At 38.2% G+C, this 26,446-nt stretch overlaps 1 pseudogene; it reads right to left on the minus strand.

Moving 5' to 3' along the window:
• Nucleotides 1-328: 328 nt before the first annotated feature.
• Nucleotides 329-26,446, minus strand: part of LOC144382179 (large ribosomal subunit protein uL6 pseudogene) — a 30,034-nt pseudogene continuing 3,916 nt past the window's right edge.

Genomic DNA, 26,446 nt, shown 5'->3' on the forward strand with positions numbered 1-26,446 from the left:
ACACTAGCTGCTTAACATTGACTGGATTGAAACTCTTCTTCCCCCAAACTAATAACGAAGGTGCCTTTACATTTTCATCCACGGTGGAACGAGAAAACTCAGACTGATGGCTAACTTAGAGTCGAACTTTCTCTCTAGCCTGTGGATTTTCAGAAAAAGCTACTCTGTAAAGCCCTCCTGGGACTTTTAGCACAAAAAGCTAAAAAATAACAGAGAGAAACACCCTAACTAAGGGAAGCATGCTTAACTAAGCCATCCATGACCACGGGTCAGTTGTGGAAGGTGGATGCCAATATCCAGTGAGATCAGAACTGAGAGGGAGAGAAAATTTTTTTTCCCAAATCAGTATAGCTTTTATTGCATCTTTAAAATATCACAAATAAGTCTGAAAAATCATCTGGCATCTTGCTGTTTCTGTAGATGGACAACTCAGATCTTATTCATCAGCCTGCTGAACTGTTCCTTTTTCAGAAACATAGATACCAACCAAGAATTTTCTGATATCCTTGTTTTTAACAGTTGTGGCTTGTTGAATCAAAGCAGCTGAGTTTCATACAAGTTCAATGTCATTTTCTTCAAGAATTAACTCATCTTTTTGGGCTTGAGATACAGAATAACCAACACCTGGCCTCATCCGAACCCTGCGGATACATTTTTCATCCAAGAAATTTTGGCTTTCAACAAGAGAACCATTCTCCTGAATAACAACGTTGATGGGGAAGTGAGCATACACCTCATCTTGTAACGGAAGCCCAGTGCAACGCCCTTGATCATGTTCTGTACGTGACTATAGACAGTGCGAACAGTAGACAGCTCTTTTCTATTTCCCCACCATTTGTCAACTCGGAGCCTCTTCTTTTTCTTTCCACGAAGACTGAATTCTACATTGATGTGATTGAAGTCCCTTCGCAGTGTTCCTCTGAGGCCTTTCACAATAACTGTGCGTCCCTTCAGAGTGATGTCGACATTTTCTGGAATGTCGACATGTCGACAGTCTGATTGCTGAGAATGGTCTTCCTTCTCGCAGGAGATGCGGCAAAGAGCAGGGAGAGACAATTTTTGGCTTAATTTCGGAAATCAAGATTCAGCTGCGAGAAGATCTGGGGCGAGCATCAAATGCAACACTAAACCAAGGCCAGGGTACCATACTTCAGATGCACCAGAAATCCAGTGCAATTTTATTTTATTTTTTTTTTTAATTTTTTTTATTGTTATGTTAATCCCCGTACATTACATCATTAGTTTTAGATATAGTGTTCCATGATTCATTGTTTGTGCATAACACCCAGTGCTCCATGCAGAACGTGCCCTCCTCAATACCCATCACCAGGCTGACCCATCCTCCCAACCCCCTCCCCTCTAGAACCCTCAGTTTGTTTTTCAGAGTCCATCGTCTCTCATGGTTCTTCTCCCCCTCCGATTTCCCCCCCTTCATTCTTCCCCTCCTGCTACATTCTTCTTCTTTTTTTCTTTCTTAACATATATTGCATTATTTGTTTCAGAGGTACAGATCTGAGATTCAACAGTCCTGCACAATTCACAGCGCTTACCAGAACACATACCCTCCCCAGTGTCCATCACCCAGTCACCCCATCCCTCCCACCCCACCCCCCACTCCAGCAACCCTCAGTTTGTTTCCTGAGATTAAGAATTCCTCATATCAGTGAGGTCATATGATACATGTCTTTCTCTGTTTGACTTATTTCGCTCAGCATAATACCCTCCAGTTCCATCCACGTCGTTGCAAATGGCAACATCTTATTCCTTTTGATGGCTGCATAATATTCCATTGTATATATATACCACATCTTCTTTATCCATTCATCTGTTGATGGACATCTTGGCTCTTTCCACAGTTTGGCTATTGTGGACATTGCTGCTATAAACATCGGGGTGCACGTAGCCTTTCGGGTCCCTACTTTTGTATCTTTGGGGTAAATACCCAGGAGTGCAATTGCTGGATCATATGGTAGCTCTATTTTCAACTTTTTGAGGAACCTCCATACTGTTTTCCAGAGTGGCTGCACCAGCTTGCATTCCCACCAACAGTGTAGGAGGGTTCCCCTTTCTCCGCATCCCCGCCAACATCTGTCATTTCCTGACTTGTTAATTTTAGCCATTCTGACTGGTGTGAGGTGGTATCTCACTGAGGTTTTGATTTGGATTTCCCTGATGCCGAGCGATATTGAACACTTTTTCATGTGTCTGTTGGCCATTTGGATGTCTTCTTTGGAGAAATGTCTGTTCATGTCTTCTGCCCATTTCTTGATTGGATTCTTTGTTCTTTTGGTGTTGAGTTTGATGAGTTCTTTATAGATTTTGGATACTAGCCCTTTATCTGATATGTCATTTGCAAATATCTTCTCCCATTCTGTCAGTTGTCTTTTGGTTTTGTTGACTGTTTCCTTTGCTTTGCAAAAGCTTTTTATCTTGATGAAGTCCCAATAGTTCATTTTTGCCCTTGCTTCCCTTGCCTTTGGCGATGTTTCTAGGAAGAAGTTGCTGCGGCTGAGGTCGAAGAGGTTGCTGCCTGTGTTCTCCTTTAGGATTTTGATGGACTCCTGTCTCACATTGAGGTCTTTCAACCATTTGGAGTCTATTTTTGTGTGTGGTGTAAGGAAATGGTCCAGTTTCATTCTTCTGCATGTGGCTGTCCAATTTTCCCAACACCATTTGTTGAAGAGACTGTCTTTTTTCCATTGGACATTCTTTCCTGCTTTGTCGAAGATTAGTTGACCATAGAGTTGAGGGTCCATTTCTGGGCTCTCTATTCTGTTCCATTGATCTATGTGTCTGTTTTTGTGCCAGTACCATACTGTCTTGATGATGACAGCTTTGTAGTAGAGCTGGAAGTCTGGAATTGTGATGCCGCCAGCTTTGCTTTTCTTTTTCAACATTCCTCTGGCTATGCGGGGTCTTTTCTGGTTCCATACAAATTTTAGGATTATTTGTTCCATTTCTTTGAAGAAAGTGGATGGTATTTTGATGGGGATTGCATTGAATGTGTAGATTGCTCTAGGTAGGATTGACATCTTCACAATATTTGTTCTTCCAATCCATGAGCATGGAACGTTTTTCCATTTCTTTGTGTCTTCCTCAATTTCTTTCATGAGTATTTTATAGTTTTCTGAGTACAGATCCTTTGCCTCTTTGGTTAGATTTATTCCTAGGTATCTTATGGTTTTGGGTGCAATTGTAAATGGGATCGACTCCTTAATTTCTCTTTCTTCTGACTTGTTGTTGGTGTATAGGAATGCCACTGACTTCTGTGCATTGATTTTATATCCTGCCACTTGACTGAATTCCTGTATGAGTTCTAGCAGTTTTGGGGTGGAGTCTTTGGGATTTTCCACATAAAGTATCATATCATCTGCAAAGAGTGAGAGTTTGACTTCTTCTTTGCCAATTTGGATGCCTTTGATTTCTTTTTGTTGTCTGATTGCTGTGGCTAGGACTTCCAGTACTATGTTGAATAGCAGTGGTGATAGTGGACATCCCTGCCGCGTTCCTGACCTTAGGGGGAAAGCTCTCAGTTTTTCCCCATTGAGAATGATATTCGCTGTAGGTTTTTCATAGATGGCTTTTATGATATTGAGGTATGTACCCTCTATCCCTATACTCTGAAGAGTTTTGATCAAGAAAGGATGCTGTACTTTGTCAAATGCTTTTTCTGCATCTATTGAGAGGATCATGTGATTCTTGTTTTTTCTTTTGTTAATGTATTGTATCACGTTGATTGATTTGCGGATGTTGAACCAACCTTGCAGCCCAGGGATAAATCCGACTTGGTCGTGGTGAATAATCCTTTTAATGTACTGTTGGATCCTATTGGCTAGTATTTTGGTGAGAATTTTTGCATCCATGTTCATCAGGGATATTGGTCTGTAATTCTCCTTTTTGATGGGGTCTTTGTCTGGTTTTGGGATCAAGGTAATGCTGGCCTCATAAAATGAGTTTGGAAGTTTTCCTTCCATTTCTATTTTTTGGAACAGTTTCAGAAGGATAGGTATTAATTCTTCTTGAAATGTTTGGTAGAATTCCCCTGGGAAGCCATCTGGCCCTGGGCTTTTGTGTTTTGGGAGATTTTTGATGACTGCTTCTATTTCCTTAGTGGTTATAGGTCTGTTCAGGTGTTCTATTTCTTCCTGGTTCAGTTTTGGTAGTTGATACATCTCTAGGAATGCATCCATTACTTCCAGGTTATCTAATTTGTTGGCATAGAGTTGCTCATAATATGTTCTTATAATTGTTTGTATTTCTTTGGTGTTGGTTGTGATTTCTCCTCTTTCATTCATGATTTTGTTGATTTGGGTCATTTCTCTTTTCTTTTTGATAAGTCTGGCCAGGGGCTTATCAATCTTGTTAATTCTTTCAAAGAACCAGCTCCTAGTTTCGTTGATCTGTTCTACTGTTCTTTTGGTTTCTATTTCATTGATTTCTGCTCTGATCTTTATTATTTCTCTTCTCCTGCTGGGTTTAGGCTTTATTTGCTGTTCTTTCTCCAGCTCCTTTAGGTGTAGGGTTAGGTTGTGTATTTGAGACCTTTCTTGTTTCTTGAGAAAGGCTTGTATTGCTATATACTTTCCTCTTAGGACTGCCTTTGCTGTATCCCAAAGATTTTGAATAGTTGTGTTTTCATTTTCATTGGTTTCCATGAATTTTTTTAATTCTTCTTTAATTTCCTGGTTGACCCATTCATTCTTCAGTAGGATGCTCTTTAGCCTCCATGTATTTGAGTTCTTTCTGACTTTCCTCTTGTGATTGAGTTCTAGTTTCAAAGCATTGTGGTCTGAAAATAGGCAGGGGATGATCCCAATCTTCTGGTACCGGTTGAGACCTGATTTATGACCTAGGATGTGATCTATTCTGGAGAATGTTCCATGGGCACTAGAGAAGAATGTGTATTCCGTTGCTTTGGGATGGAATGTTCTGAATATGTCTGTGAAGTCCATTTGGTCCAGTGTGTCATTTAAAGTCTTTATTTCCTTGTTGATCTTTTGCTTAGACGATCTGTCCATTTCAGTGAGGGGGGTGTTAAAGTCCCCCACTATTATTGTATTGTTGTCGATGTGTTTCTTTGCTTTTGTTATTAATTGCCTTATATAATTGGCTGCTCCCATGTTAGGGGCATAGATATTTACAATTGTTAGATCTTCTTGTTGGATAGACCCTTTAAGTAGGATATAGTGTCCTTCCTCATCTCTTATTACAGTCTTTGGTTTAAAATCTAATTTGTCTGATATAAGGATTGCCACCCCAGCTTTCTTTTGGTGTCCATTAGCATGGTAAATGGTTTTCCACCCCCTCACTTTCAATCTGGGGGTGTCTTTGGGTCTAAAATGAGTCTCTTGCAGACAGCATATCGATGGGTCTTGTTTTTTAATCCAATCTGATAGCCTGTGTCTTTTGATTGGGGCATTTAGCCCATTTACATTCAGGGTAACTATTGAAAGATAGGAATTTAGTGCCATTGTATTGCCTGTAAAGTGACTGTTACTGTATATTGTTTGTGTTCCTTTCTGGTCTATGTTGCTTTTAGGCTCTCTCTTTGCTTAGAGGACCCCTTTCAATATTTGTTGTAGGGCTGGTTTCGTGTTTGCAAATTCCTTTAGTTTTTGTTTGTCCTGGAAGCTTTTTATCTCTCCTTCAATTTTCAATGACAGCCTAGCTGGATATAGTATTCTTGGCTGCATATTTTTCTCATTTAGTGCTCTGAATATGTCCTGCCAGTCCTTTCTGGCCTGCCAGGTCTCTGTGGATAAGTCTGTTGCCAATCTAATGTTTCTACCATTGTAGGTTACATATCTCTTCTCCCGAGCTGCTTTCAGGATTTTCTCTTTGTCTCTGAGACTCGTAAGTTTCACTATTAGATGTCGGGGTGTTGACCTATTTTTATTGATTTTGAGAGGGGTTCTCTGTGCTTCCTGGATTTTGATGCCTGTTTCCTTCCCCAAATTAGGGAAGTTCTCTGCTATAATTTGCTCCATTATACCTTCTGCACCTCTCTCTCTTTCTTCTTCTTCTGGGATCCCAATTATTCTAATGTTGTTTCGTCTTATGGTATCGTTTATCTCTCGAATTCTGCCCTCGTGATCCAGTAGTTGTTTATCTCTCTTTTTCTCAGCTTCTTTATTTTCCATCATTTGGTCTTCTATCTCACTGATTCTTTCTTCTGCCTCATTTATCCTAGCAGTTAGCGCCCCCATATTTGATTGCACCTCATTAATAGCCTTTTTGATTTCTACTTGGTTCGATTTTAGTTCTTTTACTTCTCCAGAAAGGGTTTCTCTAATAACTTCCATGTTTTTTTCAAGCCCAGCTAGTATCTTTAAAGTGATGATTCTGAACTCTAGATCTGACATCGTACTAATGTCCGTATTGAGTAAGTCCCTGGCAGTTGGCACTACCTCTTGTTCTTTTTGTTGAGGTGATTTTTTCCGTCTTGTCATTTTGTGCAGAGGAGAATAGATTAATGAGAGAACAAAATGCTAACAGGGTAACAACGTCCCCAGAAAATATACTCTAAACAAATCAGAAAAGACCTGAAGCAGTGGGAAAAGAAAGGGAAAGAGAGAAAAAAGAAAAGGAAAGATAAAAGAAAAAAGAAAAAGATAAAGATAAAAACAAACAAAAGCAGAACAAAACAAAACAAAACAAAAACAGAATGTGATCAAATATGATCAGGCTGGATTATAGATCAGTGCCACACACTAGATTTTGGGTGTATTTTGGTCTGTTAAAAGAAAGTCCCTCCCAAAATTTTAAAGAAAGAAAAACTTATATATGTACAAAAATAAGGGTTGATATGATGAAGGGATGGAATATGACTGTAAAGATGGAAATTATAAAAAATTTTAAAAAAGGATTTGATAAGTTGTTTGAAAAAAGAAAGAAGAGGATTAAAAAAAAAAAAAAAGAAAGAAAAAAGCGAGAGAATGTGATCAGGCAGGGGAGTAGAAAAAAACCATACACTAGAGATTTAGAGTATATTTTGATCTGTTAGAAGAAACTATCTCAAGATTTTAAAGAGAGAACAACTTATATATATATGCCAAAAATACGGGTAACTACTATGAAGGGATAGAATATGACTTTAAAAATGAAAAATAAAAATGTTTTTTTTAAAAAAGGGATTGATAAGATGTTGGTTGAAAAAGGGAAAAAGAAAAATTCAAAAAAAAAGAAAAAAGGAAAAAAGAAAAAAAGACAGTTAAAAAAAATAATTAACTTTGAAAGACTAAAGAATCATGGTAAAAAAGCCATGAATTCTATGTGCAGTATTCCCCTAGCGCTGGAGTTCTGCCGTTCTCATTGATCGGTAAACTTGGTCTTGGCTGGCTGTTCTCGCTGATCTTCTGGGGGAGGGGCCTGTTGCCGTGGTTCCCAAATGTCTTTGCCGGAGGCAAAAGTGCCCCGCCCTTGCCGGTCCGGGCTAAGTAATCTGCTCGGGTTTGCTCTCAGGAGCTTTTGTTCCCTGCAAGCTTTCCGTACAGCTTTGGAGGCGGAGAGTGAAAATGGTGGCCTCCCAGTCTCCGCCCCGGCGGAGCCGAGAACTCGGGGTCCCGCTCCTCAGCGAGCCCCCAGAGAAAAGCCGTCAGTCACTCCCGTCTCCCCGGTCTCCGGCCACACTCCGTGCTCACCCGGCCTGTGACCGCGCCTTTCTATCTGGCACCCGACCCCGGGTGGAGTCTCCAAACCCAGCAGATCCCCGCGGTGCACTCCCGCACCTCTCCTCCCGGGGGAAGAAGGTGAGTCTCCCCGGATCTGCCGCTCGTTGGGTCCCTGCTGGAGGAGCAGTGGCCCGACTGTGCCGCGGATCACGGTTTATGACAACCCCGAGCTGAGAGCCCGCGCCTGGGCTCCGTCTCTGCAGCCGGCTTCCCCGCTCCGATCCCTGGGAGCTCTGCCGCACCCAGGCACCCCCGGTCTTTCTGTGACCCCGAGGGTCCTGAGACCACACTGTCCCGCGAGGGTTCCACCCCCCACTTCGCCACCAGAGTGACGTCCCTCAGCGGAGCAGACTTCTAAAAGTTCCGATTTTGTGCTCCGTGGCTCTATCACTTGCCAGAAGCGGCCGTCGGAGGCCCCTCCCCCACCGTCTATCCTCCCGAATGTCGCCTCGGATTCACTTCTCCGCTCGTCCTACCTTCCAAAAAGTGGTCGCTTTTCTGTTCAGAGAGTTGTTGCTCTTCTTTTCTTTGATCTCCTGTTGAGTTTGTAGGTGTTCAGAATGGTTTGATCCCTATCCAGCTGAATTCCTGAGAGGAGACGAAATCCAGGTCTCCTACTCCTCCGCCATCTTGCTCCGCCCCCAATCCAGTGCAATTTTAACAGGGACAGGGGAAGAGATCTGTGTACCTCTAGTCCTTCTCACTAATAAACATTTCTGTAGAGTAAGGTGGTACAAAAATTTTTCTAGACAGCTTAGGACAGCTTAGGACCCCCTTCTGTGGGTCAGAGGACCTTGTGAAGGAAAAATTGGGCATGGATGTGCATTTTGGGGGTAGTGGTGGTGGTGGTAATGTTCAGGAGTCTCGGTGTCAGAGGCTCATAAGAAGCCTGTCCTACACTATAAAATGGGTGTGGGCTGGGCCCATGTGCAAGCAGACAACACAACTGTCTGCCTCTACCTCCAAACTAAAGACTTATTATGGAGCAGACAATGTGTGAGGGGACATTTGGAGCCGTGTGCTAGCTTTGTCCCTTAAGTTTCAAGATGCATGCTTTAAATACCAGAGATGTGTTGGATCCCAGTATTACTTCAAACCCGGAAGGGCTAATCAGCCTGGATATTTACTTAGAAGCCCGTGACCGAAGCATATTGGAGTAGACATTCTGACAGTATTTATGTCAAAGTTCCTTTTCTAGTCAGTTTGGTTCTTCTAGTGAAGACTGGGGTGGGTGCCAGGAAGTCAGCAATTCATTTGGTGAAGGTATCAGCAATCACTTTTTATTCCTCAGCCTGGTGATTCACACAGACCTCTCCATGACCTCTCACAAACAGAAGTCATTTCAACTAGAGTCCAAGCAACTTCCTAGAGTTTTCTCACTGCTGCAGGCCACTGCTGTTTCAGTTTTTGTTTCACGATTCCTTTCAACTCTCACCCTTGTCCAGGCAACATGAAGAAGGAACATGCATGGATGGAAACAGTATTTTCATAACTTAATAGGGACTGAAAAGGGACAATGTAATGACCAGGACTGAAGAACCAAATCTGTACTACAGCACAGCTAGTTAAAAACAGACATGAGTGTTTTAATTTCAGGGATCAATGTTTTTATTCCAAAAGGGAAAACCTTTATATGTGAAGCCCTAGAGAAAAAAGCCAAATCAGCTGTCAAATGGTGTGGGTCCAGAGGCATCGGACAACTTGCCCGAAGCAACCCTGCTGAAGTGTGCTAAAGTTGAAAAGAAAAGTCAAATATTGTGATTACACATGCCTGTTTGTGTGTTTGCTTTTACTAAACAATTCTGTTTGAGATATGGGTACATGATTTTCCTTGTAATTGGGAGATATATATATATATATATATATATATATATATATCTTTTAAAATTAAAATTAAAGTAGCCATATGGATGAATAAAAACTTGGATGACTTTCTTTCATATAAGAAGAAATGAGTATAAAGATGGCGGCAAGGATTCAAGTTTGATGTAGGAAGACAATTTGAGAGGTTGGACTGGTGCTCAGAGAAGCAGCTAACTTCCTTAAAGAAAAGATGACTTAAAGACATTTTTCCAAGGTAGTGTAAATGACTGTGTTTCAAAGATGGTGAATGCAGAAGATGACTTCCCAAGGCCTCTTCTGGGCAGATATGTTGAATCGTGAATATTCATAGCAAATGGTTTCATTAAAACACAGGTGAAGACACATCTATTTTTCCACCCAAGGACGGTGGTGTCAGTAAAACCAGTATGAAACAATAATGTTTCAGAAATACTTAAAATGAAAGGATGAGCTCTTAACATTCGGTACAGCACAGCATGCCAATGGAAATGATGCACTTTTCTTGCTTAAGGCTGGGGTACAAACAACTCATTCAGAGCAATTATTTCAAACTATGAGAAATAGAAATGCCGGAACGGATGAGCACCATCACAGGGTTTTACAATTCATCAAATAAGAATCATAATTTGACTTTTAGACCGTCAGTTGCCCTTGCATTTTTTTCAAGTTCAGTTATTGTTGAGCTTACTCGAGTTATCTCTTTTTGCCGAGTACAGACAGCAAAATTTAAAGCCACGTATAGAAAAATAGATTTGAAGCTTAGCCAGGGCCACTTTGGATATTTCCAGAAAAATAAATACACACTTTATTTTAGTTGGTGGGGCAGGGGAGGCATGCATAAAAGATAAGTAAACGCATTTTCATGACAACTATAATAGGCTGGCAGAGAAAGAGTCTTGGGATTTCAGAAGTTAGAAAGAGATGTAACTATGCCCCTTTCCTTTTACCTACCATCTTTTCTTTAAAAAGGAAGGGAAAAATGGGGCGCCTGGGGTGGCTCAGTCGTTAAGTGTCTGCCTTCTGCTCAGGTCATGACCCCGGAGTCCTGGGATGGAACCCCACATTGGGCTCCCTGCTCCGCGGGAAGCCTGCTTCTCCCTCTCCCACTCCCCCTGCTTGTGTTCCCTCTCTCGCTGTGTCTCTCTCTGTCAAATAAATAAAGAAAATCTTAATAAAAAATAATAAATAAAAAGGAAGGGAAAAATGAAAGAAGAATACATTTCTCTGGAGTCCAAAGGGATAAACATCTGGAAAAATTAATGTAACTGGTGTTTTCCTTAGGAATCACTTTGAGGTTAGGGCTGCAGTTTTGATAAAATTGACTGAAATTAAAGTCTTTATGGTCTAGTTAGGCTTTTCTTAACACTTGACACAATCATCTACAGTACCTTGATTTTCCCATAAGGTTTTTGAGAAAGAACAGAAGAACAGACGAACAGACTCAGAACACCTTCCCAATTTGGGGATAAAATTTCACTTAACTCAATCGTGGTGCCAGTGGTATGGACAGGATGGTCCGGTTCAAAATAATGTTTATATAACATGGCTGCATGGCTTCGAGATCTTTTAAATTCTTTCCTGAGAGCTTCAGTCACTCAACGTTCACTCATCCAAAACCCTTTATATTCTCAAATATCTCAGTCCATTTCACTGTAAAAGCCAAGCATTGAGTAGAAGGAGAAAATAAATGTAGGTATTCCCAAGGTTTTATTTTCTCTTCGACTCTTAAAAACTAAAGTGGAGAGATATTTCACACAATGGTTCTGATATTCCAAAATACATAGCTTTCCATCTTAGACTATCACCTCAAACTGTAGATTTTGGTGCCTTGGAAATCACAGTGTCTGTTTTTCTTTCTTTCTTCTTTCTTTCTTTTTTTCTTTCTTTCTTTCTTGGCACTAGGAAAGACTTTGACTTTATCTGTATTTTGTCATTGAAGAAATTAAGACTCATAGCCCTCAGTTTATTTATTTTATCCACAATCAGGTAGAACAAGAATCCAGTCATTGTTATTTCAAGTTCAATGCTTTCTGTGCTACACGATGCTACCATTCTGTTTAACGAGAAGTTCAGATCTGGCCCAGAGTCATAAATAAGAACATTTCTTGTCACTGAGATGTTCAACAAGCAATGTAAAATGAGTTACATTCTTCTGAGGTATTGAATGCGTTCTGAAAATCATCCAATTGATAACAATTAGCAGTTTTAGATGAGTGGATGAGTATCATGGAGTGAGGATTGAAGCTAATTAATGAGGAATTCTGGGTAGTCGTGTTCTTCCTTTCCCGTTGGATGGTTAGACATTAAACCTTGGAGTTGTCAAATGAGTAACACCTTTGCATCAGTATTAAATTCACACACAAAGAAAATTAATTACAGGAAAGCTGTCTCAAACCCACTTTGTCAACTCTCTCGACAGGAAATTCTCACTTAGGCAGGAAAAGTCAAGTACCGCTGTCTTAAAATATCCTTGTTTTTATAAGCTTTTTTTTTTTTTTTTTTGCTTCTGAAGGAGATGATGGTGTAGAAGTTCTTTTTTTTTTTTTGAATACAGAGAGACAAACACATCTCCCTGAAAGATTAAGGTTTAGTGAAACAACAAACCAGATCTTGAGCTAATTCCTATTAGACTGTCATCAAGTAGTGTCCCCACTAATGCAAATTGTACGAACTTGAAATGTTCTGCTTAGCACTGAATTCATACTCATCTGATCGCAGGGCTCTAGAAAGAGTCATGTGTTTCTTATTTTAGAAAATGGCTAGCAAGGCAGCACCCATGTCCCAACTAAGAGTGAGGAAACATAATAATTAGCTAAAGTCACCCTGGCTCATCTAATTTCCATTTAGAAGCTTCTGTTATAACATAATTCCGCTTAACTTGTCCTTTTCAAACAAATACATTGAAAGTTTTATTTTTAAATTCTAATTACTTGAAAAAAGATCCCTAGTTTGTGTAAATATAGATTGTGAGTGTTGAATTAAGATATATGGATTCGAGAGTTTTGATAACCTTGGAAAGGGTATCTCTGACAGTAATTCCCAAGGACCTTGCTTCAGATCCTCATCATTTTCTGGGAATAATGCCTTCAGGAACCTCTGTAATGGCTCCATAATGTCTTCTGTATTACACAGCCTATCCAATTTTCCAAGGTGGACATTCTGTTATTCCTCACTTGCTCCTGGGAGTTGAAGGCATTGATCATGGTTCTTTTAGGTTTCTGAGCGAAAAGAAGTATGTCATTATACATTACTCTCACCTCTTAAAAACCTACCACCCACTCAGAATTTTGTCTGAGATGTAGGTATCTTATTGGAAAATCTTCACGCATACTTGGGTCTTAGTAAAATAATACTGGCATAATAGTAAAATAGTAAAATAATACTGGATAGTAAAATAATACTTAGTAAAATAATACTGAGCATAAGTTACATTTCTATTAATATTTGAAGGCTATTTCATATGGATATTAAAAATATATTAAATGAAATTTTAAAAATTGATGAATGGATTTCTGTTTCCTAAAATACGGCAGACTAAATTATTTTGACCAATCTTGCCACTGAAAATAATTTCAAACGGTAATTAAAATATTTTTTAAATCTTAACCTGAGATTAATAGTGTTAAGTCAGCGGATCACACCAAATTTTCTACCATTTGTCGCCAAAAAAACTCATTTAGATTTTGTAAGCAGCTCTTGCTTAAAACCACAATACTATCCAATAACTATGTTGATAAAGGGAAGACTGGTAAGATTATAATAAATTAAGGAACCTAGATATATATTTATGAATTTTACAGATTAAATTTTAAGGTCATATGCAACTTCATGTTAACACACATAAAACAATAGAATATGTTGTATAATTCATAAATTGAGATACTTGTCATTTTGCAAATGAAATAATATATATAAAGTTAAAAATTAAAAACTAGTCAAGGAAGTTATTTTTCACATATTAATCTTTTGCTGGTAGTGTTATCCATCTGGAAAAAAGAAATAACATATTTTCTTTTACCATTCAGCAATAATTTCCTTCATTAAACATTTCTTGAGTATGGAATCTATGTAAGCATGATGAATGGGATATAAAAATGAGTATTGAGGAGGATCAGGCAGAGTAAGGAAGGAATTGGACAGGGAGGTTAGAAAGGTATGATGAGTTCTGTTTTCCAGAATACATCCCCCCAATGTGTAGAGAAATACCTTCTAACATAACACATATAAAAATGAAAGATAAAATATGTGAAAAATCTTTTTTCATAGCATGAGTGAGGAAGAAGGAAGTAAGACAGATAATCATAGATAAAAAGGGAAAGTACAGTTCTCCAAAGTTAAAGTAGTGTGAGTTGGGTTTGGCTTGAAAGATGTGCCAATTTCTGGTGGGCTTTGGGCTGAGTTTCAGGGGAGAACAGGAGAGAAAGCTTGAGTCCCACACAAGGTGAGAATTGAAGTCAGAGGCCCCTCCATTAAGTAAGGACCTGTAATGTATGACAAGCTCACAAGGCAAACAAGAAAAATGCACCCATTAAGGAAGAGCTATGTGGATTAAGCACTACCCAGACAAGAGTAGAAAAAGATCCTCCCCTGAAATTTGCCAATTATAAGCCCATACTCATAGCTGTGGGTGAAATTCACACTATTTGCATGACCCACAAAATAGCAAGCTGAAAATTCAATTTAGTCATGCCGGGTTGGAAGCATCCCAAAGGGCCTGGAAGAAGTAAACACAAGTCTCTCCAGTGAAATATATTTTAAACTAGACCTCAAATTACTTCTGATAAAATTCCAAGGAAATTAGCTCCTATTGAAAAAATTATTAAGTACACATGAAAATAAGATTTTGTGAGTGTCAGTAGGAACAACAATCTTAACTATCAGATCTGCAATAATTTCAGACATTCAAATGATAACATATAGAATATAAAATATCTTTTTAGCTTAATAAAGAAATAAAAGAAAGGTTTGAAAATAAAACATAATAAACAAGAGACCTAACCTTTTTCCAAACAGATCTGAAAAGATATCAAATTGAATGTATGGATATGAAAAATGTATTAAATGAAATTTTAAAAATTGATGAATGGATTTCTGTTTCCTAAAATATGGCAGACTAAATTATTTTGACCAATCTTGCCACTGAAAATAATTTCAAATGGTAATTAAAATATTTTTTAAATCTTAAAACCTATGTAGCAAGAAATTACTGGATCAAAATCTAGGGAAACCAGAGATGTAAACAGAGCACTCAAGTTGCCTCACTCCTTAAATCATTTGATAATTTCAGAAAAGATGGACTTCATTTCAGATGGACCTTATAGGTATGGAATGAATAAGTTAAAGCCCAGAACTAATAGGAGATTCTCATCATAATCCTGGAAACCCCCATATAGCTACAAATTTAGAGAAAGGATGAGTCAGAAATAAATCTTCTAATCTCAGGGTCACAAAGAAAGTCATTTTTGCATTGAACATAACGGAAGGAAAAAAAATAATGCCTCCTAATCCTTGTGTGCATTTTCAAACCAAATTTGCATCACCTGAGCAGTCCACAAAAATTCAACTATAAATTTAGTTTAAATTGTTCCCTGATTGGTTGGGGTGCCTGGTGGCTCAGTCAGTTAAGTGACTGACTCTTGATTTCAGCTCAGGTGATGATCTCAGGGTCATGAGATTTAGCCCTGTACTGGGCTCTGTGCTGAGCTTGGAGCCTGCTTAAGAGTCTCTCTCTCTCTCCCTCTCCCTCTGCCCACCCTTACCCCCACTTGTGCTCTCTCTAAATATACATATATAATATATTAATTAATTGATTATTGAATTAATTAATATTAATAAAGTTAATATTAATGAATAAATATATAATATATATATAATAAAATACATTTTTCTTTGATTGGTAAAGTTCCTAGGTAACTGACCAAAGGAAATGCAAGCCATCTATGGAGGAAGGCATTTACTGTCATTGTAGGCTTCATAGAGACCTCACAAATAATTTTTCAAGGACAACGAGAGCACACAATCAATAAATAAGTATACAAGGACATTTGAACCCATGCAATGAATCATCAGGTTAAGAAAACAAAACAAGACAGAGAGCCTAATGGACCTGCAAAGATGTCAAATGTTGGAAATATCAAATAAAGATTGCAAAACAACTATTCTTATTATGTCTAGAAAAACTCTAAGACAGCACTGAAAATATCTGTAGGTAATAAACAACTATAAAATGACAGCATATTTGAAAAACAACCAAATCGATTTTCTAGAAATAAAAATTTAATAACCGAAATTAAAAACAATGGATGGGATTAATGCCCTATTAAACATAGCCAAAGATATGTTAAGAAGATGTTATTCAAATGCAGCATGGAGAGACAAAAAGAAAAAAATGTAGTGAGAGATTATGAGACATGAAGCGTAAGGAGAAAAGTTCTACAGTATATTTAATTGGAGTCCTAGAAGGAAAGCAGAGAGACACTAAGGAAGATGATTTTTTTTTTTTCTTAGATAATGGTAAGAATCTTCCATAAATGATGAGAGGAATGAGTCACAGTTTAAAGAAGTCAAGCAAATCCCAATACATACATGCATGCATATATAAAATCACATATAAATAGTTACATAAATAAATTCATACATGGCAAACACATAAAATGAAATAAATACAAGAAATTCTCACCTAAACATAGCATAGTGAAATTGCATCCAGGACTGAGGCTAGGAAAGGGATTATATTAAGGACTGGTAGTTAGAGGAACTGCTTACTTCTCATACTAACAATGAAGCCAAAAGATAGTGAAATAGTATCCTCAAAGTCTTGAAAGAAAATAAATTTAAGCTTAGATTTCTATACCCAGCTAAACTATCTTTCAAGACTAAGAATGAAATAAAGTCAAGATGGAAAGTGGAAGCTGCCAGGCCTCTTAAAACCTAGACCTGGGACACTCACAGTATTATTTCCATTGCATGCTACTGATCAAAGTAAGTCACAAGGCCAGCATAGATTCTAGGAGAGGGAAAACAGACTCCACCTCTTGATGCATGCAACAGTATTTGAAATAGGTAAGGATAGCACTGGTGGTAGTCCTCTTCAGAGGCTATCTTCCACAATGTAAAGAATTCCTTAGGATCATTATGACAATGACAAATTACAAGAAAAAATGAGCAAAAGACATGAATATAAAAAACTAGACCTAAGCCAATATCAATGAAGAGTACAGTGGTTCAATACTATTTATGAGTGAAATATCAAAGAGCAGTGAAAAGAAATAACCTAAAGCTATATTCAACAACATGGACAAATTTAAAATACAATATTGAGCAAAAGAAGCCAGGTATAAAATAATGCAAAGTGTTATCTACCTTTATATGCAGTTCAAAAACAACCTAATAAAACAATGTATTGTTTGTTTGTAAATATATATGGTGAAATTATAAAAAAATGTAAGAGACTGACTAAGCCAAATGGCAGAATAGTGCAGCAGGGTGGGAAAGAGAGAAATGTGAAGTTCAGTTGCTTAATTGGTGTGTGGGCATATAAATGTTTATTTCATGTTGTTGTTATTATTATTATTATTTAAAATTGCATATATGTGACAGCAACATGCAGAAGAATGAAACTGGATCACTTTCTTACACCATACATAAAAATAAATTCAAAATGGATGAAAGACCAAAATGTGAGACAGGAAACCATCAAAATCTTAGAGGAGAACACAGGCAGAAACCTCTTTGACCTCAGCCACAGCAACTCTTACTACACACGTCATCAGAGGCAAGGGAAACAAAAGCAAACATGAACATTGGGACTTAATCTAGATAAAAAGCTTCTGCACAGCAAAGGAAACAATCAACAAAACTTAAAAGGCAGCCTATAGAACAGGAGAAGATATTTGTAAATGACATATCTGATCAAGGGCTAGGATCCAAAATCTATAAAGGACTTATCAAGCTCAACACCCAAAAAACAAATAATACAGTTAAGAAATGGACAGAAGACATGTATAGATATTTTTCCAAAGAAGACATACAGATGGCTAACAGGCACATAAAAAGATGCTCAACATCACTCATCATCAGGGAAATACAAATCAAAACCATGATGAGATACCACCTCACACCTGTCAGAATGGCTAAAATTAACAACACAGGAAACAACAGATGTTGGTGAGGATGTGGAGAAAAGGGAACCCTCTTAAACTGCTGGTGGGAATGCAAACTGGTGCAGCCACTCTGGAGAACAGTATGGAGGTTCCTCAAAAAGTTAAAAATAGAACTACCCTACAACCCAGAAATTGCCTTACTAGGTATCCACCCAAAGGATACAAAAATACAAATTTGAAGGGAACACACATCCCAATGTTATAGCAGCATTATCAACAATAGCCAAATTATGGAAAGAGTCCAAAGGTCCATCAACTGATGAATCGTTAAAGAAGAGGTGTGTGTGTATATGTGTACACACACACAATGGACTATTACTCCACCATCAAAAAAGAATGAAATCTTGCCATTTGCAACAATGTGGATGGAGCTAGAGGGTCTCATGCTAAGTGAAATAAGTCAGAGAAAGACAAATATCATATGTGGAATTTAAGAAACAAAACAGATGAACATAAGGGAAGAAAAAAAGGAGAGAGGGAAGCAAACAATAAGAGACTCTTAATGATAGAGAACAGACAGGGTTGTTGAAGGGAGGTGGGTGGGGGATGGGCTAAATGGGTGATGGGGATTTTTTTTTTTTTTAAGATTTTATTTATTTGACAGAGAAAGCACAAGCAGAGGGGGAGAGAGGGAGAAGCAGGCTTCCTGCTGAGCGGGGGCCCCGATGCAGGGCTCGATCCCAGGACCCTGGGATCATGACCTGAGCCAAAGGCAGCTGCTTAACTGACTGAGCCACCCAGGCATCCCTGGGTGATGGGGATTAAGGAGGGCACTTGTGATGAACACTGGGTGTTACATGTAAGTGATGAATCACTCAATTCTACTCCTGAAAACAATATTACACTATATGTTAACTAAGTAGAATTTAAATAAAAATTTGAAAAATGAAAAAAAAATTCCATGTATGTTTTATGCATCCTGTTGTACATAGCATATATTTCAGTAAAGGGAAAAGATAAAATTAAGGTATAAAACCACCAAGTTTTGGGTGGACATGGGGGAACAGAGACACTCAGACAGTTCTGGTGAAAGTGGAAGATGGTGTCATCCCATTTCAGAACAATTTATTAATATTTAGTGTAGTTAACCCTGCAAATTGACTCTGATGCTGAAATTTAGCAGAGAATCTCTCACTCTAGTGTAAAGGACACATAAACAATGGTGTTTATCACAGCATTGTTTATAATACTAAAATCCCAATTAGAAGGGAAGTGGATTTTAAAAATTGGCATCATCATACAATTGTGTATCAGTTAAAATTATGAAACTAGAGTTCATAACTGAATATAGATAAACTGGGGGAAACAAAATTTAGGCAGTAAAAAATTCTAGAATGACGTGGAAAGTATGATATCAATTAAGTAATTTTTAAAATATATAAAACAGTTCCATATAATGCTGATAGATAAGAATGAATTAAACATATAAAAGAATACACAACTTTATAATAACGGTTAGCTCTTTGAGAACCCCTGTCTCAGAGACCTCAAATTATAGTTTCCAGTTTACAGGGAGTTTTTATTTCGATGTCAGTGATCTTTAAAATAGAATAGCTGTGCAGTCAGGGCTGAAGTATTATGAGGATACAGGTAACCAGGGAGTTGGGGGGAAGTGTTTATAAGATGTGGGGGATGGTCAAGAAAGGGAAGCAAAGATGCATATCTTTCAGGGCTGTCTCTGCCTTCCTGTATGCAGCAAGATGGAAAGTAAGAAGGTACGAAGAGGAAACCCATTTGACAACTTTGTCTATAGTCTTTAACAAGGTTACTAAAGTACTCCAAGGTTTACTATATTTTTGTGTAATATTTTATTCTTTCCAAAGCACTTTAACATATATTATTAACTACATGTAGAAATGGCCAGGCAGACAGCATTCTTCTAGTGTTACCCTTAGGAAACTGAGGACCCCCAAAGTTCAATGACTTATCCAAGGTAATACAACTAGCAAGTAATACAGTTCAGGGTAGAATTACTTTCCCTCTTAGAACTGCAGTTTTTCATGTGGTGATCCTCTCTCCCCAACTCTGGTAACCTACCTTTCAATTCAAAGAGAACATTACATACCTTTTTATCTCACACGGTTTATTTCTATGTTCACGAGAAGTTTGAATGGAAAGAAAATAGGGTCATGCATTCTACTGATATTAGAATGGAGCAAAGGAAGTTCATAAATCAAGTTGGCAGTAAATATTCAGCAGTATACAGGCTTGGGAATGAGTAAAATACTGCTTCCTTTACTGGGATGATGATACCTTTAAAGAATGCCACAGAACAGTGAGGACTATGGTACGACACACCTGTAAAGGGCCAGGTAAAAAAAGCAGGATCTGTTTGATCTTTGTTATCCCAGGGAAAAGCCCACCCTACACACCCTTGCTTGAAGCCTAGGTGTCCTAAGAAAATAAGCCTCTCTTAAAATGCAATCCTTGTCCGTATCTCTTTCAGAGATCAAGCATTTGGCTTCATGTGGTTGAAGTTTTATATTATAATTATATTCATTGTGATTCCATAAATATTATATGGGTACATAAGGTCATGGAGAGACAAGTTCTTTGACTACCATACTGAGCTTAAAGTTAGTCTGGGAAGTATACGGACTATATGGTTTTTTAACTGTGAGATGTATTTCCTTATTCAGTTATATAGTTGATGATACCAAAGAGACTGTTTTTATAGAAGGCTTTGTAGCACAGATTCCAGTATAAAAATAATCAGAGATGAAGAGGATGACCACTCTAATCTCAGCAATCTTAGAAAAATTCTGTAGATGGCCTTTATTATTAAACATATTTAGAGCTTGAATTTTTCAGAGTTACAGCTGCTTTATATAACTCAAGGAAGCTTCTCTTAGTGATTTTAGAGATTCCTCTCTACTTATTACTTCTGGAGTCTAGTTGTATTCACTTTTATCATGACCTCCTATCAAGAATTCTTCCAAGGATGAAGGAAAGGGATGAGCAAATGGATGGTCGAGATGAGAAAAGAGTGCAGGGAGGTTTGGGGATTCTCAGTTGGTCTAAGTAGCAACATAACTTTCCATCTCAGAGTTAAATTCTAAAATTCAATACACTGGACTCAGATCTCAGCTCTTCTCTCGATGTCATATGGGGCGTTTCACAACTTGGTCTGCTTAGGACTCTACTAATTCATCTGTAAAATGGGAATAGAAAGACCTTAAGGAGATGTTGCAAACACTGAAGAGCACAACACAGGTAGGAAGTAGCAAAGTGTCTGGTACATAGGAAGCATCAAATAATCATTGGCTATCCAGTCCTTTCTTTTTTTTTAAGATTTTATTTATTTATTTGGCAGAGAGAGAAAGAGAGAGCAAAAGCAGGGGGAGCAGGAGAGGTAGAAGCAGGCTGCCTGTGGAGCAGGGAGCACAATGCGGGGCTCGATCTCAGGACCTTGGGATCATGACCTGAGCCCGAAGGCAAACACTTATCAGACTGATCCACCCAGGCACCCCTATCCATTCTATTCTAATGCAAATTGTGTTACTGTGAGCCTATTTTTATGGGGGCACCCACTCTTCATCTCCAAATGACTTCTCTCTCTCCGTCTCCATTTCTAGGACACGGATTCAACATTAACCTGTAAGGAGACACTACCTGGTTATGGGAATGAACTGCATTAAGGGCAAGAGTAAGTTCAATCTTGACCAAGACTGTAAAACATTAGTTAAGGTTGAAACGGTATTTAGGAAGCACATAATCATTGCTCTAATTCTTTCTGTCATCTGAGGGAATGTTTTATGATCAGGTGGAGAGAGGGGTGTGAACCAGTGGCAGCCCTATAACTTTGAAGCTCAATATTTTGGAGACTCAGACTTATTCCCACAATGACTGACCACACCCTTCAGTACCACACCTTCAGTTCTCAAATGGAAAATTTCCATTATGAAATGTGTGCATTGCTGAAACTTCAGGGCATTCTTCTCGGGGAAACACGTTTAATTGCATCTTTTCCACCACCAATTTTGAGGAGGCAACCTAGATGTTTTCCCCTCTTACTTTAGTTTCTCCTTATCTTATATTTATCCCCTAAACAGTTCATCGTGGGTATGGAAGCTTGACAGGAGCATTTAAATGAATGAAAAGTGCTGCAGTTTGAAGAAAAGAAATGAATATATAAGTAGGTATTTACCACTGTTGACTACTCTGACCATGATCAGAAGGGTTCTCTGAGAGACCCTCTGAGCAAGAATTTTGAGGGAGTTGCTCTGCTTGTGCTTCAAATACGCTCATTTGTTTTTTAAATTGGGGTTTAACTATTCTTTCAGTAAAGGCTGCCAATTTGCTCAAGAGTGACTGACTGACTAGGTGGAAGGTTAGAGATGGCCACAAATTCTTTCTTCCCTGGAATCTAAGGTACCTGTCGGGATTCTCTTGTAATCAATAGAGTAGGTAGAAGGGATGCTGCATGACTTCAGAGGCTAGGTTGGAGCTTGTCTGATGGCTTCTGCCTGGGCCCCTTGGGATACTCCCCCCTCAGAACCTGGCTGCTATGCTTTGAGAAGCGCAAGCCATATGGAGATGCTCAGGGTCACAGCTCCAGGTGAACAACTGGCATCCATTACCAGCTGGGTTAGGATTCCATCTTGGTCATTTGGTTCCATTGGGTCTTCAGAGTCCTGCAGCCCCAGCAGACATCTGGGTACAACTGCCTGAGAGACGGACCCCAAGCAATTACCACTCACTATGTGATGAGTAAATAAGATGTTTTCTCTTAAAACCCCCCTAAAATAGCTTTATTGGGGTATAATTTCTATGCCATATTCATCCATTTAAAGTATACAATTCAACACAATTGAGAGTTGTGCCTCCATCGCCACAATCCTATTTTAGCACATTTCCTTCACCTCATAAAGATCGCTCATGCAATTTTCAGCCAAAGGCAACGAATAATCTATTTTCTGTCTTTACAGATTTACATTTTCTGTACATTTCATATTAATGAAATCATACAACGTATAGTCTTTTGCCTATGGGTTATTTTACTTCGAAGAATGTTTTTAGGTCCATCCATGCTGTAGCAGGGAATATTGGAGCAACACTCATGTAATCCTGAGGAGCCAAAACTGAGGTGGCCCACAGAATGAATTCTTCCTCAACCTATAACAGAAATCTTGCCTGAGTTTCCAGCCTGCTGACCTGCCCTACAGATTTTCACTTGCCAATTATATCAGCCAATTCCTTAAAATAAATCTGAATCTGTGTGTGTGTGTGTGTGTATCCTGTTGGTTCTGTTTCTCTAGAAAACTCTAACACACTATTAAGTATGATGTTAGCTGTAGGTTTCTCATACATTTTTTTTTTTTAGGAGATTGAAGAAGTTTCTTTATATCGCTAGATTTTTAGATTTGGGTATTGTTGTGGTTGTGGTTGTGGTTGTGGTTGTTTTTCCAGGAACTGGTGTTGGAATCTGTCAAAGAATTTTTCTTTGTCTGTTGGGATGATTGTGTGATATCTGTTCTTTATTTTATCAATGAGTTGTAAGCTATACTAATTTAATTTTTGCATGTTAAATCAGCCTTGCATTCCTGGGATAAATCCCACCTGCCCATAGATTATAGTGCTTTATATATATTGCTTTCTATATGTTCCATTAGCCAAAATTTTGTCGATGAGTTTTTATATTTGTATTCATGATGGATTATTGTTCTGTAATCTTCACTTTTTGTGTGTCTCTATCTGGTTTTAGTATCAGGGGTAACACTTGCCACATAGAATGAGTTGGGATGTGATCTAACATATTCTACTTTTCTGAAAGGGTTTCTGAAATATCAATATTGTTTTTTAAATTGGTGGAATTCACCAATGAAGTCATCCAGGCCTGGGCTTTTCTTGTGGGTAGGTTTTCCATTCTAATTTATTTTTTTTTACCCCTTGTTGGTTTATTCAGATTATCTATTTCCTCTTGAGTCAGTTTTTTTTTTTTTTGTAGTTTTTAATTTTATTATGTTATGTTAGTCACCATACAATACATCATTAGTTTTTGATGTAGTGATCCATGATCCATTGTTTTCGTATAACACCCAGTGCTCCATGCAGTACGTGCCCTCCTTAATACCCATCACTGGGCTAACCAATCCCCCCTCCCCCCTCCCCTCTAAAACCCTGTTTGTTTCTCAGGTCCATAGTCTCTCATGGTTCATCTCTCCCTCCAATTCCCCCCGCCCATTTTTCCCTTCCTTCTCCTAATGTCCTCCATGTTATTCCTTATGTTCCACAAATAAGTGAAACCATATGATAATTGACTTTCTCTGCTTAACTTATTTCACTTAGCATAATCTCCTCCAGTCCCATCCATGTTGATGTAAAAGTTGGGTATTCATCTTTTCTGATGGCTGAGTAATATTCCATTGTATATATGGACCACATCTTCTTTATCCATTCATCTGTTGAAGGGCATCTCGGCTCTTTCCACAGTTTGGCTATTGCGGACATTGCTGCTATGAACATTGGGGTGCATATGGCCCTTCTTTTCACTACATCTGTGTCTTTGGGGTAAATACCCAGGAGTGCAATTGCTGGGTCATAGGGTAGCTCTATTTTTAAATTTTTGAGGAACCTCCACACTGTTTTCCAAAGTGGCTCTACCAACTTGCATTCCCACCAACAGTGTAAGAGGGTTCCCCTTTCTCCACAACCTCTCCAACATTTGTTGTTTCTTTCCCTGTCCATTTTTGCCATTCTAACTGGTGTAAGGTGGTATCTCAGTGTGGTTTTGATTTGGATTTCCCTGATGGCTAATGATGATGAACATTTTTTCATGTGTCTGTTAGCCATTTGTATGTCTTCTTCAGAGAAGTGTCTGTTCATCTCTTCTGCCCACTTTTTGACTTGATTATTTGTTTTATGGGTGTTGAGTTTGAGAATTTCTTTATTGATTTTGGATACCAGCCCTTTATCTGTAGTGTCATTTGCAAATATCTTCTCCCATTCTGTGGGTTGGCTCTTTGTTTTGTTGGCTGTTTCCTTTGCTGTCCTCTTGAGTCAGTTTTATTAATTTTTATCTTTCTAGGAATTTAGTCATTTCACCTAAATAATACATTTGTTGACACACAGTTGCTCATAGTATTATATTATAAAGCTTTTAATTTCTGTAATGTTAGTCTGGATTTCTTCTCCTTCATTCCTGATTTTGTTCATGTGAGTCTTCTTCCTTTGTGCCTGGCCTGTCAAGCTGAACCTTTGTTAATTTTGCTCATCTTTAAAAAAAATTAACTTTTGGTTTCATTGATTATCTCAATTGTTCTCCTTCCCATTTATTTCTTTTCACTTTAGTCTTCATTATTTCCTTCTCTCTACTTGATTCATGTGGATGTCTAGGATCCTCTCCATTCTCTCCTTAGTGTGTATGCACGTTTATGCATGTGTGCAGGCTTCCAGACCACCAGGAATATGTGGGAGCTTATCAAGGCCTTTTGTTGTTTTATTATCCAGCTTTCACTGTTAAATTCCTAGGTATCCTGTCAATCTGACAGTTTCCCCAACCAGGTCTCAACCTCACACTTGCTGTGACACAAACATTCCTCATTCATCTGCCATCAAGATCATTACTCTGACAATGCCCAGGGGCACTGGATCTATCCACATTCTGCTCCAAATCCAGTTGGCCTTCTTTAGCAGCAAAGCTCCTGGTTTCCAGGGCTTGTCTCACCCCAGTAGATCTAACATGTTGACCCAACTGAGGGAAAAGACAAAATTGGTCTTAGAGATACTCACTAGTTTTACCTGAGATTTAGTCATTTTTCTTGAATAAATACTTCTCAATTTGTTGTATATCTCTGGTTAATTTCCTAAGGACTGGTATGGTTGTTTTTGATAATTTTGTCCAGTTTAGCATTGCTTTTTGTGGAGAGGATTGTATGAGCTCTCATTCTGTAAGTCAAGATTGTTGTTTTAAGCCACTAGATTTGCGAGTAATTCTTTTTTTATTTTCATTTTTATCTTTTGCTTATTATTTTTTTTTAATTTGAGTATGGTTGACACACAATGTTACATTAGTTTCAGGTGTACAACATAGTGATTTGACTAGTTTATACATTATGCCGTGCTCACCACAAGGGTAGCTACCATCTATCCCCATATATCACTATTACAGTATCATTGAGTATATTCCTTATGCTGTGCCTTTTATTCCTAGGACTTATCCATTCCATCACTGGAAGCCCATATCTTCCACTCTTTTTCACCCATTGGGGGTAATTTGTTAGACAGCAACAGATAAAATGAAACAGTGGGTTCTTACCAGGTACTAAGTCTACTAAGGTGAACATTTCAAATTCCTGTTTTGAAGGACAAGGCACACAAAGGGAAAGTAATAAAGCTAATGCTGTTAACAAGATGACCTGTTTCCCATATAAGAAAATCATATTACCAAAGGCAATGCCACTTCTGTATTTGAGTTCTATTACAGCACATCTGCATGAGTCTTGCATATGATTCTACATAAAGGTCCAAGAACTCTGTATGTCCTCTATGGTGGTGTCATTCTCTAGCATTTATATGTTGAAATATATTTTATTAAACATTATTTTTCTTTATGTAACTTTAATGTTATAGTCAGCTTATTATATAGATCTTCAGAATTGGCATGTGGATACATTATATCATATATAAATTCTGTTTAGTAGAGAAAGAATTGTGAGGCATCTATTATAAAAAGGGGTATTGAAGTCATAGTGTTGAGAATCACTAGAGTAAATCATCTCTATGCTAAGACAATATTAAATTTGCTAAAATCCGCTAGACTAATTTCTCCTA

Source organism: Halichoerus grypus, chromosome 6 (assembly GCF_964656455.1).
Source record: "Halichoerus grypus chromosome 6, mHalGry1.hap1.1, whole genome shotgun sequence".
Lineage (NCBI taxonomy): Eukaryota > Metazoa > Chordata > Mammalia > Carnivora > Phocidae > Halichoerus > Halichoerus grypus.